Source organism: Odocoileus virginianus, chromosome 2, assembly GCF_023699985.2.
Source record: "Odocoileus virginianus isolate 20LAN1187 ecotype Illinois chromosome 2, Ovbor_1.2, whole genome shotgun sequence".
Classification (NCBI taxonomy): domain Eukaryota; kingdom Metazoa; phylum Chordata; class Mammalia; order Artiodactyla; family Cervidae; genus Odocoileus; species Odocoileus virginianus.
Genome location: NC_069675.1, coordinates 46,724,243 through 46,740,414, shown reverse-complemented (window position 1 = coordinate 46,740,414; position 16,172 = coordinate 46,724,243). Strand labels below are relative to the sequence as shown.

The window sequence follows — 16,172 nt, the reverse complement described above, 5'->3', positions numbered from 1 at the left end:
TAGTTTTTTTTTTGAGCCTTTACCTTTTAGAGATACATATGAAACTATTTACAGACAAAACAGGAGACGTGAAAAAACTGCTTCAAAAAACAGGAAGGGTATAAGTGTGTATGGGAATAGCTGAAACAGGATGAACCTTAAACTGCTATTGAACCTAGGCAATGGGTACACAGGGCTCACTATACAATTCTCAATGATCTTTGAAATTTTGTACCATAAAAGTTTAAAAAGAAAATGTACGTTAAAAAGGAATGTACACAGAGGAGGAGGGTTACACTAAGGAAAAAAGAAAACACGGTAATTTTAAAAGAAGTTTTTCTTTAAAAAATATGCATGTTCTGCGGTACGCTGCCTACTTCATCTTTTCAATTAATTTTATTCTCAGATTCTCAATTTCTAAGTAATATTCCAATGGGTATTGTAGTAGACATTGAAACATCTCCCCCCATATCAGGTTCCCCTCTCCTCTCAGTTGAACAGAACACTGGATTTTTAGCGGGGCACATGGCCTCCTAGAATAAAGACGACATTTCCCAGCCTCCTTTGTGGCTAAGTATAGTCTCATGGCTAAGTTCCAGTCAGTGGAAAACAAGCAAAAGTGACTTGTACAACTTGAGGGTGCATCTCTAGGCGAACTTTCCTTTCTCCTTTATCCCTCTTCCTGATGGCTGAAATATTGAAACCCGATGAGCCACTCTGGCCCACACACAGCACATCACCCAAGGGATGGAGGAGCAATAAGAGAGAAGAGACCTGGGTCTTTGGGCCACCCTTATGGACAGGGCCACCCCTATGGACAGAGCCACCAATCCACCTTGGACCACCTGTCTCTGGACTCTTACATGACAGAAATAAACTTCTGTCTTATTTAAGAAACTGTTACTTAAATCTCAGCTAGTATACGCACCTATAGCATCATGGTACATTTATATATTAATTTAGGAAGTCATATCTTTACTATACTTAATCTTGTAGCCAGGAGGAAGTTATATCTCATTATTCACTTCATTTCCCCCATTAGCGTTGTGACATTTTCTTTGGGGAAAAAAAAAGAAAACTTTTCTCCAACTGACATTCAAGTATTTGATGTTTTGCTATCATTAACACTCTCCCTCAACTCCAATTCTAACCGTGCAGCACTAGAATGTAAGAATTTTCATAGACCTGTGTCACTCCATTTGAATATTAGAAGAAAAAAAAAACATGCCAAGGGCCTCATGAGCAAATTTCTGTTGAGGAATCTACTGAATTCTTAAAGGAGAAATGAGATCAACTGAGACCATGGAAGGTTTTCAACCACCATAACTCTGTGGTTACTTGAACACAGTCAGCCAAGTGGAGGGTCCCAAGGGGCTGCTTATTACCAAGACACTTATAAAGTGGAAGTTTCTATGACGCCTGTGTTTTTATGAACAGAATGACACTTCATGCCCAAGTGGACCTCCCGAGAACAAAGCAGACGGTGCTATTAGAACCTGGATTCTGCCCTTGCCTACGGCTTGCACCCTGGACAGCGCTGTGGGTTGTGGCCTCTACTCTCTCTCTCCTCTTGGCCACTGCAGACTGCAAACTGCATTCCCAGACTCTCCATTGTGCCACCTGGCTTCCTGCTGAGTCGTAACTGTGGACCATCAGGGTGGAAGCCTGGAAGGCAAGGGCAGGAGGCGGCAGCCTTTCTTTTCCCTGGCTCCATGACATGGGAGCAGAGGTGATGGGGTTGTGCGCAGGTAACTCCAGTAGCAGCTGGGGCTGCCAGCATCATAGGTTTCTACCTGATAGAGAGGATAGCACCTCCAACAGTTCTGTGACAAGTACGAGCTTTGGCCCAGGGTGACAGTAGCTCCCTGGTCACTGGCCCCTGCCCTTGCCTTCCAGGCTTGCACCCCAATGGTTCAGGGCTTAAGTAACCTGCATCCTTTAGGCACTCTGGTTTCTGGCCACAGTTTTCCAATCCAGCTCCATCAGAGGCCTTTCTTCAATCCTGTCCACGTTCCTTCCTGGTGTCTCTGGACAGGAAGCATCTTCTGGAAGCTCCTTCTGTGCTCACCCTGTCAGTTTCTGGTCAGGTTCTCTCTCCCCAGCCCCTTTCTAAATGCCCAGCTTCCTTCATGGGTCTCTCCTCCCACCATGACGGCCCAGCTGCTCCTTCATTCAGTCTGCAAACCACGCTGGGTGCCTTAGAACCACACCTCCACTCCCACCTCTGCAATCATCAACTCCCCCATGCATGGCACAGGACTCCAGGGTCCCGGCCCCCACTCTCTGCACCATTTTCTCCTTGCAGAAGTGGAAGTGCTAGTCACTCAGTCATGTCCGACTCTGCAACCTCATGGACTGCTGCCCATCAGGCTCTTCTGTCCATGGATTCTCCAGGCAAGAATACTGGAGTGGGTTGCCATTCCCTTCTCCAGCGGATCTTCCCGAACCAGAGATCAAACCTGGATCTTCCACATTGCAGGCAGATTCTTTATTGTCTGAGCCAGCAGGAAGCTCCTTCATCCTTAAACCCTCTCCTTCTCTGTGAAGCTCATTTTAAACACCATAATCACCCCCGGGGCACTCCCCTATTTCTATTTACCATTATGAACAGAAACTTCCTGTGTACATTTTAGGTTTCCTCTACCCTTTTGCTTGGATGACTGAGCTGCAGGGGTAGGATCTGGCACAGAGCAGGACCTTAAGAAACATCCCAGGGATATCTCTGGAGGTCCAGTGGTCAAGAATCTGCCTTCCATCAGAGAGGATTTGGGTTTGATCCTTGGTTTGGGAAGTGATATCCTACATGATGTGGAGCAACTAGGCCCATGTGCCAAAACTAGAGAACATGCATGCTGAAACTTGAAAAGCCTGCATGCCACAACAAAGATCCAGCACAGTCAAAAAAGAAAGAAAGAAAGAAACATCCCACATGGAATGAATATGTGTTATGTGCCTGTAGTCTGTCATCAAACAAGATAAACTCCCCACCACCAAAATGTACTTTCCCAATGATATTTAAGATTCAAATTAAAACTGAATGTGAACAGCAATTATAAGAGCAAATAGTAAAATGTAAACTCTACTGAACTATCTAACACACCTGCATACATGCATCCAAGTCACTTCAATAGTGTCTGACTCTTTGCAACCCCATGGACTGTAGCCCACCAGGCTCCTCTGTCCATGGGATTCTCCAGGCAAGAATACTGGAGTGGGTTGCCATTTCCTTTTCCAGGGGATCTTCCCAACCCAGGGATTGAACCTGGGTCTTTTAGGTCTCCTGCATTGGGAAGCAGGTTCTTTACCACTAGCATCACCTGGGAAGCCCTTCTAACATGCCTGCTGCTGCTAAATCACATCAGTCGTGTCCGACTCTGTGCGACCCCATAGATGGCAGCCCAACAGGCTCCTCTGTCCCTGGGATTCTCCAGGCAAGAATACGGAGTGGGTTGCAATTTCCTTCTCCAATGCATAAATACATGTAATCATGTTCTGGGGTGTATCTATTCAAACCAGGAGAATTTGATTTCCCACGAAGTTTCACTTGGGCTGGAATATCTTCTTTCAACTTAGAAGGGACCATTTGGAGTCTATGTCCCTCAACACAACAAAAGGAGGGCCAACCTGAGTTGTCTTCACAGACTTACAGCTGACATACAGTTAAGTGGCATTAAGGTGCTCCTTCGGAGAACCCAGGGGTTTATAATCATGCTCATCTCTACACCATCTGCACTGTGTCCACACATTTCCTTGGTCTTTAATGTTCTGTTTGAGACTTTCCTGTGATCCAGTGGGTTAATAATTCCACATGTCATGGGGCAACTCAGTTGTGTGCACCACAACTACTGAAGCCTGTGCACCCTAGAGTGTGTGCAACAAGAAAAGCCACTGCAATGAGAAGCTCATGAACTGCAAGTAGAGAGTAGCCTCTGCTCTCCACAACTAGAGAAAAGCCTGGGCATGGCAACAAAGACATATAAATCAATTTCTAAAAGTGTTCTCTTTGGTGGACGATGGCATGCAATTGAAGGTTCCATTAGAACACTTATCATGAGACAAGTTACTCATAATTTTTTCTTTTGAATAGACATTTCTCTCTTGTCTTCCCCACTAGAATATAGATTCCAAGAGAGTAGGTGTCTTTGCTCACCACTGAGTTCACAGTGCTTAGGATGCTAAGAGGGACATAATAGGCAACTAATACCTATTTACTGAATAGATACTCCGTTTCTTACAAGGTTTCAGAGGTGATGGTGGTTTCAGGCATTCCTCCAAGGACGTGTGTTGGCAGGCCATCACCATCTGCCCTGTGGCACTTTCCTGGTTCCCAACTTGTCCATCTCCTTCATGGGCAGCTCCTCCCACTCCTTCCAAGGGCTAAGATCCCAGGACTGATGAATATCTCCCTCCTTTCATTCAGTCTGCCAGGGTAAGAGCCTCCACTAATCCCTTCTGTGCAGAAAAGACCTGGCTTTCAAAATTACATATTCCCACTCACATATAAAAATGTAACAGCTGCTTCTCAAATGTTTATATATCTAATGAGCAAATCACTCTTATTAAAGACCTGATGAAGAAACATTAGGGCAAGGTCCAGGCTTTCAGTCTGCTTGTAGATTGGCACTAATGGTTTCAAATTAAGAATTAACCATCCAAGATAAGAGTACGACATATACTGCAAAGCAGTGTGTGAAAAATTGTTAGATAAACTACACAGGCAATTACTGGTGCAACAAAGATTAGGGCACTAACATTTATTGGGGGGAATAATCCAACACATGATATCATTAAGTCCTAAATCACTAAAACACCTACTTCACTGGCCTGATATCTGCATTTAACCTGATAAATTTAATCTGCTGAAAGTCACACATGGAGAAGTAGCGGGCTGAGAATTCCAACCATCTTTATCCATGCCCTTCCATGTAGGGGTTGCTTAGGGAGGGTAGGTATTGGAATAGGTGGTAGACCTGTATGTGAAGGGTTTTTTGGGTTTTTATTTTTTTAACAGTAAAGGCAGGCTTCCCGGGTGGCTCAGTGGTAAAGAATCTGCCTGCAAGCAGGACATCCAGGAGACACCAGTTTGACCCATGGATTGGAAAGATCTCCTGGAGAAGGGCATGGCAACCCACTTCAGTATTCTTGCCTGGAGAATCCCACAGACAGAGGAGCCTGGCAAGCTACAGCCCATGGGGTTGCAAGGAGTCGGACATGACTGGAGTGACTGAACACGTGCACACGTGCAAGATTATTAAAAGCAAAAACTCAAAGCTGATGAAGCAGTAAATAAAAATGACATGGTTTGTCTGGGAAGATGAACAGGTACAGCCTAGATATTAACATGGCAGCCAAAAGAGCATGCCCTTCTAGGTGCGAGGTGTCTGAGAAGGACTGCACAGCAGGAGAGAAGGAAGCCTCACCAGGCTGCCCGTGGACAGCGGAGCAGGATGCTGGGTGCTTGAGGGGAACGGTAGCCTGAGGCACATCCAGCTGAGAAAGAAGACAGGATGAGGACAGACATGGATAGAGAAATCACGAAGACTTGCACCGAAAGATGCAGGCCAAGACCAATTTGGGTCCCGGTTACGGAAAGAAACAGGAATGGAAGTCAACTTTTGTAGTTTAGTGATGATGGCCATAGGACTAGAAAAGGTCAGTTTTCATTCCAATCCCAAATAAAGGCAATGCCAAAGAATGCTCAAAGTACCGCACAATTGCACTCATTTCACATGCTAGCAAAGTAATGCTCAAACTTCTTCAAGCCAGGCTTCAACAGTACGTGAACCATGACGGATTTAGAAAAGGCAGAGGAACCAGAGATCAAATTGCCAGCAACCACTGGATCACTGAAAAAGCAAGAGAGTTCCAGAAAAATATATATTTCTGCTTTACTGACTATGCCAAAGTCTTTGAATGTGTGGATCACAACAAACTGTGAAAAATTCTTAAAGCAATGGGAATACCAGACCACCTGACCTGACTCCTGAGAAATCAGTATGCAGGTCAATAAGCAACAGTTAGAACTGGACATGGAAAAAGAAACTGGTTTCAAATCAGGAAAGGAGTACGTCAAAGCTGTATATTGTCAGCCTGCTTATTTAACTTATATGCAGAATACATTATGAGAAATTCTGGGCTGGATGAAGCAAAAGCTGGAATCAAGATTGCCGGGAGAAATATCAATAACCTCAAATATGCAGATGACATCACACTTATGGCAGAAAGCAAAGAATTAAAAAGCTTCTTGATGAAAGTGAAAGAGGAGAGTGAAAAAGTTGGCTTAAAACTCAACATGCAGAAAACTAAGATCATGGCATCTGATCCCATCACTTCATGGCAAATAGATGGGGAAACGGTGGAAACAGTGATAGACTTTATTCTGGGGGGCTCCAAAATCACTGTAGATGGTGACTACAGCCATGAAATTACACTTGATCTTAGCCAAAAGGGCGACAAGCGATAGCCATGAAATTAAAATACACTTGCTCCTTGGAAGAAAAGTTATGACCAACCTAGACAGCATATTAAAAAGTAGAGACATTACTTTGCCAATAAAGGTCTATCTAGTTAAAGCTATGGCTTTTCCAGTAGTCATGTATGGATGTGAGAGTTGGGCTATAAAGAAAGCTGAGTGCCACAGAAGTGATGTTTTTGAACTATGGTGTTGAAGAAGACTCTTGAGAGTCCCTTGGACAGCAAGGAGATCCATCCAACCAGTCCATCCTAAAGGAAATCAGTCCTGAATATTCATCAGAAGGACTGATGCTGAAGCTGAAACTCCAATATTTTGGCCACCTGATGTGAAGAACTGACTCATTTGAAAAGACCCTGATGCTGGGAAAGATTGAAGGCGGGAGGAAGAGATGACAGAGGATAAGATGGGTGGATGGCATCACTGACTCAGTGGACATGAGTTTGAGTAAACTCCGGGAGTTTGTGATGGACAGGGAGACCTGGCATGCTGCAGTCCATGAGGTTGCAGAGTCGGACACAACTGAGCGACTGAACTGAACTGATGATGATATGAGGAACTTGAGATGATAAATAACTAGACAAAGACACCCCAGAGGCAGCTGGAAATGCTCCCCCTGGGCTCCACAGAATACCCACCCTTCCAGCCAGCCTTTCTCAGCAGGTCTGAGAGTGACATCCTGAGCCAGTCAACAAGATGAAGTCAATTCACGTCTCTCCTGTGAACCTCAACTGGTACAAGTCACACCCAACCACAGGAAAGCAGAGAAGATAATTACTTGAATTGTGCTTGGGGTTTGTGTTTTAGATGAAGAGCTCTACCTGATAAAAGAGGACAGGAGGAAAGATAGAAAGCCTGCCCCAGGAGGAGACGGCTCTGAAATGTGCAGAGATTAAACATTCCCTGGTGCCAAGCAGGAGCAGGGGCAGCTGGGTGAGGAGGGGAGACCCACCCTGTGGGCAGAAGGAGCAAAGCAGAGGTCTGGGGAGTTTGGGAAGCAAGTGAGCTGGGTGCAACTGAGAAAGTATGGTCTGGGTGGGGGCATAGGCAGGAGTTAAGGGCAATACTGTGGGTTTGTTGGACATTCCAGGGCTGGCGCCACATCTCGGCTGTGAATGTTGACACAGCACACAACTACCTGCTTCTCCACGGATGTGCCTTCTGTCCCCAGGCAATGACTAACGGGGTACAGAAGGCTTGGGATCACTTTGAGCAAGCAATTCAAGCTCCTTGGGGGACAGCAGAGACGACGATTCCTATTTCAGGCTCTGCTTCTAGGGAAGCGTGACTCATACAGTAAAGAATCTGCCTGCAGCACAGGGTACCAGGGTTTGATCCCTGGGTGGAGAAGACCCCTTGGAGGAAGACATGGCAACCCACTCCAGTATTCCTGCCTGGAGAATCCCCATGGACAGAGAAGCCTGGAGGGCTATACAGTCCATGGGGTTGCAAAGAGTCAGACATGACTGAGCAACTAACAGTTTCACTTTCTAGAGAACCTGACCTAAGATACACCATTATGTCTGCAGGGTCAATGTATGGATGACGGCAGAAGGTCATGGATAATCATGAGAAGAAACCTTGAAGATTTTATTCGGTGTGGTGGTAGGGGTCATGATATGTGCACAAGCATCACTGGGGAGGCAGCAGGGATGTGATGGAAGTGGCGAGCTTGAGACAGGGCTGGCCTCAGCAGCAGACCTTGTGCCCTGGTTGCCATGCTGGTGGCCAGATGGACAGGAAGGGCTGCAGAAGAGATGGGCTTGAGGTAGGTCAGATGTGGTGAGCAGGCAGGATGGAGGAGAACTCAAGTGTCAGGGATGTCACAAGAAGGACAGGTGAATCCCCAGGGCCTGTGGGCCATCAGGCTGATAGACCCCATGCTTGGAGCCCTGGGGAGGGATCTGAGCTGGAGTTTCAGCCAAGGGTTTCAGCTAAAAGAGCGTATCTTTTCTTTTTGTTTTTAGTTGCACCTTGAGGCATATGGGATCTTAGTTCCCTGACTAGGGATCGAACCTGGGCCTCTGCAGTGGAAGCCCAGAATCCTAACCACTGATCCCCCAGGAAGTCCCCGGGGGTGTCTTCTTCTCACAGAACGGGAAGTCCAGGGACAAACAGAGCAGGTCTGGCACAGGGGCTCTCAAAGCCGTTGGTGTTCCCGGCTCCCACCAGTATCTGCTCCAAACTCCAGGCTGGAAGGAGGTGAGGGATGAACCAGAGAGGAAGGGGAGGCACCTCCATCAGGGGAGGAAAAACTCCTGGAAATCCCTGACAGTCTGCCAGTTCTGTTCCTTTGGCCAGAACTGCATCACGTGACCACCCCCAGCTTCCAGGAAGGTTTCACATGCTGCACAGGCTGCTTCCTGCATGGAATGAGAATCCTGCCAGTGAGGAGGGTGGAGACAAGGAATATTTCAGAGTCAGAAGTAGGGCCATCGATGCCTTGATAAGGGCATGGAGCTGTTTGGATAAAGGGACAATTAAGGCTGCTCTACAGAGATTAGATCCCCAAGAAGAAGAACAAAGAGCAGAGCCTTCCAGGGATTGGAGAGAAGAGGAAAATGCTGCTGGAAATCAGACAAGGATACCTTCAGTAAAATCTGTGACTCTGCATGACAATTCAAGCCCATAACACTCCAGACATTCAAGCATTTAAGAAAGGAGTACATAGTTCCTAAACAAAATGCAGTTTGAATTGCTTTAACCTAAAAAAGTAATACAGGTGTCCCCACTAAGCTGACTTAAAATTCAACATTCAAAAAATGAAGATCACGGCATCCAGCCCCATCACTTCATTGCAAATAGATGGGGAAAAAATGGAAACAGTGACAGACTTTATTTTCTTGAGCTCCAAAATCATTTCAGATGGTGACTGCAACCATGAAACTAAAAGACCCTTGCTCCATGGAAGAAAAGCTATGACAAATCTAGACAGTGTATATAAAAGCAGGGACATCACTTTGCTGTCAAAGTTCCATATAGTCAAACCTATGGTTTTTCCAGTGGTCATGTATGGATGTGAGAGTTGGACCATAAAGAAGGCTGAGTGCCGAAGAATTGATGCTTTTGAACTATGGTGTTGGAGAAGACTCTGGAAAGTACCTTGGACATCAAGGAGATCAAACCAGTCAATCTTAAGGGAAATCAACCCTGAATATTCACTGCATGGACTGCTGCTGAAGTTGAAGCTCCAATACTTTGGCCACCTGATGTGAAGAGTCGACTCATTGGAAAAGAACATGATGCTGAGAAAGACTGAAGGCAGGAGGAGAAGGGGATGACAGAGGATGAGATAGTTGGATGGCATCACCAACTCAATGGACATGAGTTTGAGCAAGCTCCAGGAGATGGTGAAAGACAAAGGAAGCCTGGCATACTGCAGCCCATGGGGGTCACAAAGAGTCGGACGTGACTGGGTGACTGAACAATGACAACCACCACTGTACACACAAAAAAGGATGACTTCTACTTTCGTCAGTTCCTCCAGTGTGCTCTGTGGGGAGACTGAGATGAAATAAAGGATTGAGGGACTTCCCTGGTGGTCCAGTGGTTAAGACTCTGCTTTCCACTGCAGGGTGCACAGCCTCTATCTCTAACCTGAGAACTAAGATCCCATATTCTGTGCAGTTTGGCCAAAAAGAAAAAAAAATGAGAGAGAAATGAAGGATTGAGTCCGCACTGTAGAAACCTAAGGTCCAGGGAAATGACAAGAATGTGACTAAATGGTGTTGGGGAAAGTGGTGGGGAAGGAGGCTGTTCAGAGGTGTGGTGCCTGACACACAGCACAGACACAGACACAGTGTGGTCTTACCAAAGCCCATCCAAGGGCACTGTCACAAAAGCCATGGGGCTAGGATCCAGAAGCTGAGAAGCAGTAGGTGAGAACGAAGGTCTAAAGTAAACTTTCCTCTACCCTGACCCGACTGGGAGGGGAAGCTGTGGGAGGAGGGGTATAGTTAAGTTGGAAAAGCTCAAGAGCACACCAGTCAGTGTCTTCCCTGGGGCGCATGGAGTCTTGGGGACTTGTGCACCTTGCCTGACCAAGCAGAACGCCATCCTCATACAAGCTAGGAGGCTAATTCCAAACCAGTTTCAGCTGTGGAACTCTTTTTTTTTTTTTTTCCAACAGGAATGCTCATTTTGAACCCTAACATATAACACAGATAAGAGGCACTGAGTTGATCTTTTGCAGGGTTTCTCTGCCTCGGCACTGCTGACATTTGGGGCTGGGTAATACTTCGCTATTGGCGCCCCTGGTGGCTCAGTCAGTAAAGAATCTGCTGGCAATGCAGGAGACACAGGTTCAATCTCTGGATTGGAAAGATCCCCTGGAAAAGAAAATGGCAACCCACTCCAATATTCTTGCCCAGAAAATTATGGACAGAGGACAGAGGAGCCTGGTGGGACAGTCCATGGGGTTGCAAGAATTGGACACAACTTAGCAACTAAACCACCAATTCTTTGCTGTAGTTGGCAGGAGGTTGCCTTGTGCACTGTGGGCTGTTTCATAGCATCCCTGGCCTCTACCCACCAGATGCTGCTAGCATCTCTGGTCCTCCCTTCTCTCCCAGCTGTGACAATCAAAAATGTCTCCACTGTCTCTTGACTTAACCCACTGGGATAAAGTCTCTCTATATATTAAAACCTCAACACTGCTGTATTTTTTGTTGTTGTTGTTGTTTGTACTTATTTATTTTTTTGGCTGCACTGGATCTTCATTGCTGCACTCAGGCTTTATCTAGTTGTGGCAAGCGAGGGCTACTCTTCATTGCCCTGCTCGAGCTTTTCATTGAGGTGGCTTCTCTCGTTGTGGAGCACAGGCTCTAGGCGCATGGGCTTCAGTAGCTTCAACATGAGGGCTCAGTAGTTGCAGCTCACAGACTCTAGAGCATGGGCCCAGTAGTTGTGGAGCACAGGCTTAGATGCTCCACGGCATGTGGGATCTTCCTGGACCAGGGATTGAAGCTGTGTCCCTTGCATTGGCAGGCAGATTCCTATCCACTGTACCATCAGGGAAGTCCCAACACTGCTGTATTTTTAAAGTATTTCAGGTAATGAAGCAATGCAAAAACTGAAGACTGTGGGCTAAAAACTGCTGTTGCTTGAACTTTATCTAATAATTTTCTAGATTTGGTTTGGGTTGCATAATCTCAAGAAATGTTTACTCATCAAGGTATGGGGTGCTGTTCTCACCTCTCTCATGGGACAGGAACCAACTGGCAGGCACAGACAGGCCTGCGTTCAGATACCAGCCTGCAGAGGTGGGGTTCACAGGTGTGCGGGGGTTGGTGGGGAGAAGGACTGCTTTCACTCCTGGATCCACACAACTTAATCATCTCATTGCACTCCCACCAACAAAGGTGGGAAACCTCTGTTCTATGGGACCTTCCTATTTCTGTTGGGTAGGCAGTGGCTCAGTTCTATTTTAGGAATGTGAAATTTCGTTCATGAGGTCAAAACCACAGCAAACCTGCTGGTGAGAGCATGGATGCTGAGATCACGCTCAATCATCATCCCATATCTTCTAGTCTTCGTTCAATTTAAATGTTTAGGGCCTCCACCCATCTCGGCCTGAGATCCTCCAACCTGACCAGTGCAGGAGAACCACTCACTGCTGTAACACACATGGATCCCCAGACCTCATCCCCAGACCTTTCTGCCTGGCAGGACCAGGAGAGGATACCAAATCTGCTTTTTAAGCAAGATCCCTCCAAGGTATGAGGGTGGGTGCGGCTGTTTGGGAAACTGCTCACCAGCAAGTTTGCACAGCTGTGAGTAACAATAGAGTTTAGCCTAAAGAATTTCCGATCTGCCTGCAAACTGTGTAAAAATTATGAGGACCTATCTTCTAGATAGAAAATTAAAAGTGTTGCTCTGTGAATAAGTAGTCTGTGTGCATGTATGCTCAGTCGCTTCAGTCATGTCCAACTCTTTGCAACCCTTTGCAACTCTTTGCAATCCACGGGATTCTCCAGGCAAAAAAATACTGGAGTGGGTTGCCATGCCATCCTCCAGGGGATCTTCCCGACCCAAGGATCAAACCTGAGTCTCTTATGTCTCCTGCATTGGCAGGTGGATTCTTTATCACCAGCGCCACCTGGAAAACCCGGATATGTAGTCTATACTCTAATTTTGACCACCTACCAAGATGCAAACACTCGCAAGACGACTGAGGTATGCTTTGTAATCTACTTCTAATTAACTGGTATACTTCAATGTTGAGAATACATGATGACTATCATTCAATTGCCTGTTTTTTATAGGTTTAAAAGCATTAAAGGAAGTTAGGTCTGAGCCCTTGGACTACATAAACATTTTCCAAAGTGAGAACATGCCTGGAAACTTCAGATGTTGTTCCTTCAAGGTTTCACTGAAGTGACAAAAGATGTTAGTTAAGAACACAGCAACTCAAAACACTCTCCGACATAAATTACAGCAAGATCCTCTTTGACCTGCCTCCAAGAATATTGGAAATAAAAGCAAAAATACACAAATGGGACCTAATTAAACTTAAACGCTTTTGCACAACAAAGGAAACTATAAGCAAGGTGAAAAGACAGCCTTCAGAATGGGAGAAAATAATAGCAAATGAAGAAACAGACAAAGGATTAATCTCAAAAATACACAAGCAACTACTGCAGCTCAATTCCAGAAAAATAAATGACCCAATCAAAAAATGGGCCAAAGATCTAAACAGACATTTCTCCAAAGAAGACATACAGATGGCTAACAAACACATGAAAAGACGCTTAACATCACTCATTATCAAAGAAATGCAAATCAAAACCACAATGAGGTACCATTACATGCCAGTCAGGATGGCTGCTATCCAAAAGTCTACAAGCAATAAATGCTGGAGAGGGTGTGGAGAAAAGGGAACCCTCTTACACTGTTGGTGGGAATGCAAACTAGTACAGCCGCTATGGAAAACAGTGTGGAGATTCCTTAAAAAACTGGAAATAGAACTGTCATATGACCTAGCAATCCCACTCCTGGGCATACACACCAAGGAAACCAGAACTGAAAGAGACACGTGTTCCCCAATGTTCATCACAGCACTGTTTATAATAGCCAGGACATGGAAGCAACCTAGATGTCCATCAGCAGACGAATGGATAAGAAAGCTGTGGTACATATACACATGGAATATTACTCAGCCATTAAAAAGAATACATTTGAATCCGTTCTAATGAGATGGATGAAACTGGAGCCCATTATACAGGGTGAAGTAAGCCAGAAAGATAAACACCAATACAGTATACTAACGCATATATATGGAATTTAGAAAGATGGTAACGATAACCCTATATGCAAGACAAAAAAAGACATAGATGTATAGAACAGACTTTTGGACTCTATGGGAGAAGGCGAGGGTGCGATGATCTGAGAGAACAGCATCGAAACATGTATATTATCAAGTGTGAAACAGATCACCAGCCCAGGCTGGATGCATGAGACAAGTGCCCAGTGCTGGTGCACTGGGATGACTCAGAGGGATGGGATGGGGAGGGAGGTGGGAGGGGGGTTCAGGATGGGGAACACATGTAAATCCATGGCTGATTCATGTCAATGTATGGCAAAAACCACTACAATACTGTAAAGTAATTAGCCTTCAACTAATAAAAATAAATGGAAAAAAAAAGAAAGAAAACAGATACTGATTACCAAAAAAAAAAAAAAAAGAAGAGGAGAGCAAGTCTTGCAGGGACAAATCCATGGTCCTCCTGCACCATCTCTATCCTGGTTTTTATTCAAAAGTTGCCTCCTTGATCACCCTCTGTAGCACTGCATTCCCACCCTAAGCCCAATGATTCACTCTTCTGCTTCATACAGTCATCACAACTCATCCATTCATATTTGTCTACTTTCTGCTTTCCCCACTAAAACATAAGATTGCTAGAGAAGGGACTGTTGTTGTTGTTCATTGCTGCCTCAGATTCTAAAACAGTGCATAGCATGTAAAAGGCACTTAAATACTTGTTGAATCAATGAATACTTCATACACTTATCAGGATTCATCCGTATTTGCCTACTTTCTGCTTTCCCCACTAAAGCACAAGATTCCTAGAGAAGGGACTGTCAATGTTGTTCACTGCAGTTACCTCAAATCCTAAAACAGTGCCTAGCATGTAAAAGGCCCTTAAATATTTGTTGAACCAATGAGCCAATGAATACATGAATGCGCTGATCAGTGGCCTGCAGCCAGATCCACACAGAAAAACTAACCCAAACTCAGCAAGATCCTAACAAGAGGCAGACGCGAAGACTAGATCCTTCCATGAGTCCAGATGTCACATTCATTGGTTGGTTGTGCAGCGTCCAGAGCACATAGAGAGCACTGATGGGAATTCTTTTTCCATCAGGAATCTCTGTGTGTGTACGGTGAGGAAGGGGGATAAACATAATCCCATGACTGTCCCACCCACCAACACGGAAATGAAAGAGCAACTGGAATACCATATACAGGTGAACTCTAAAAAAGCAGGACTCACAGAAACAGAAAATAGAGTGGATGTTACCAGGGGCTGGGGAGTGGGAGCAATGTGGAGGTGTCAGCCTGCGGTGGTAAGTTCTGGGGCTCTATTGCACAGCATGATGGTTATAGTTAATAACAGTGTACTGCACACTTGAAAGTTGCTAAGAGAATAAATTTTAAATGTTCTAACCACACACACACACACAAAAGATAATAATTATGTGATGCAATGGAGGTTTAAGCTAAGGCTATGGTGGTAATTATTTTGCAGCAAATAAGTGTATCAAGTCAACATGTTGTACACCTTCGATTTACACAAGTTGCATGTCAATTATATCCCAATAAAGCTGAGGGAGAAAAACAACTTAAAAAAAAAAAGCAACTGGTTCTGTTTTTCAAGAAAAAAGAGAGAAAATACTTAACTGTTTGGCTGTTGCCTGTTACATGGTGGCCAAGTCACCTCTCTGAAGATGTGTGCTAGTATGTTCAAAGCAGGTTGGGTGATAATGTGAAGTTACACTCTGCCTAGGAAGTCACCTTGGCAGCTGTAGGTCTAGTCAGGCAAATGTGTGGATTAGAGCTGGCTGACCAGATGCCCAGGGGAGAAGAGCAGGCATGATGCCTTCTGGGACACAGTGGTGAAGACGGCAACAGGAAGTTGGGGAAAGAACTTCCTCTCAGGTGTAGCCACACTGAGTGGTCTCCAACCCATTCTCTACAAAACCAGTTCTGAAAAGAGCTGTGTGGTCGGAAATGATTTCAGTAGTGACCCTGGAAAGGACAGCCACCGCGAGCCCTGGCCTCTGATGCTACACTGGCTGCAACACCACGACCCAGAGGTTTTCAGGCAAACTTTATTTTTGGACGTAACCTCAAATACACAGAGAGACTGCCAAAAGAGTACGAAGAATTCGCCTTGCTCAGACAACCTGCTTGTTACCATTCTACCACATTTGCTTGGTGATTCTATTTTACGATATCCATACTACTTTTTTTAACCACTTGAAAGTAAGCTGAAGGACACAATGACATTCAACTCTAAATGTTTTAGTATTTCCTAAAAAGGACACTCCCAGACACGCCAAAGTATGATGATAAAAATCAGGAAATTATTATTGTTTTAATACTATTCTCTACTCTAAAGACGTCAGACAAATCTCTTTAGCAGTCCCAATGATGGCCTCAGAGCAAAAACAGGAACACACGTCCAGAACTGCATGTGACATGCAGCTGTCATATCTTTTT

The 16,172-nt window shown here is 45.1% G+C and overlaps 1 protein-coding gene across 2 annotated transcripts in view; it reads right to left on the bottom strand.

The window, feature by feature from the left end:
• Nucleotides 1-16,172, bottom strand: part of ST3GAL5 (ST3 beta-galactoside alpha-2,3-sialyltransferase 5) — a 73,273-nt gene that overhangs the window by 44,986 nt on the left and 12,115 nt on the right. The gene's annotated exons all lie outside the window — the stretch shown is intronic.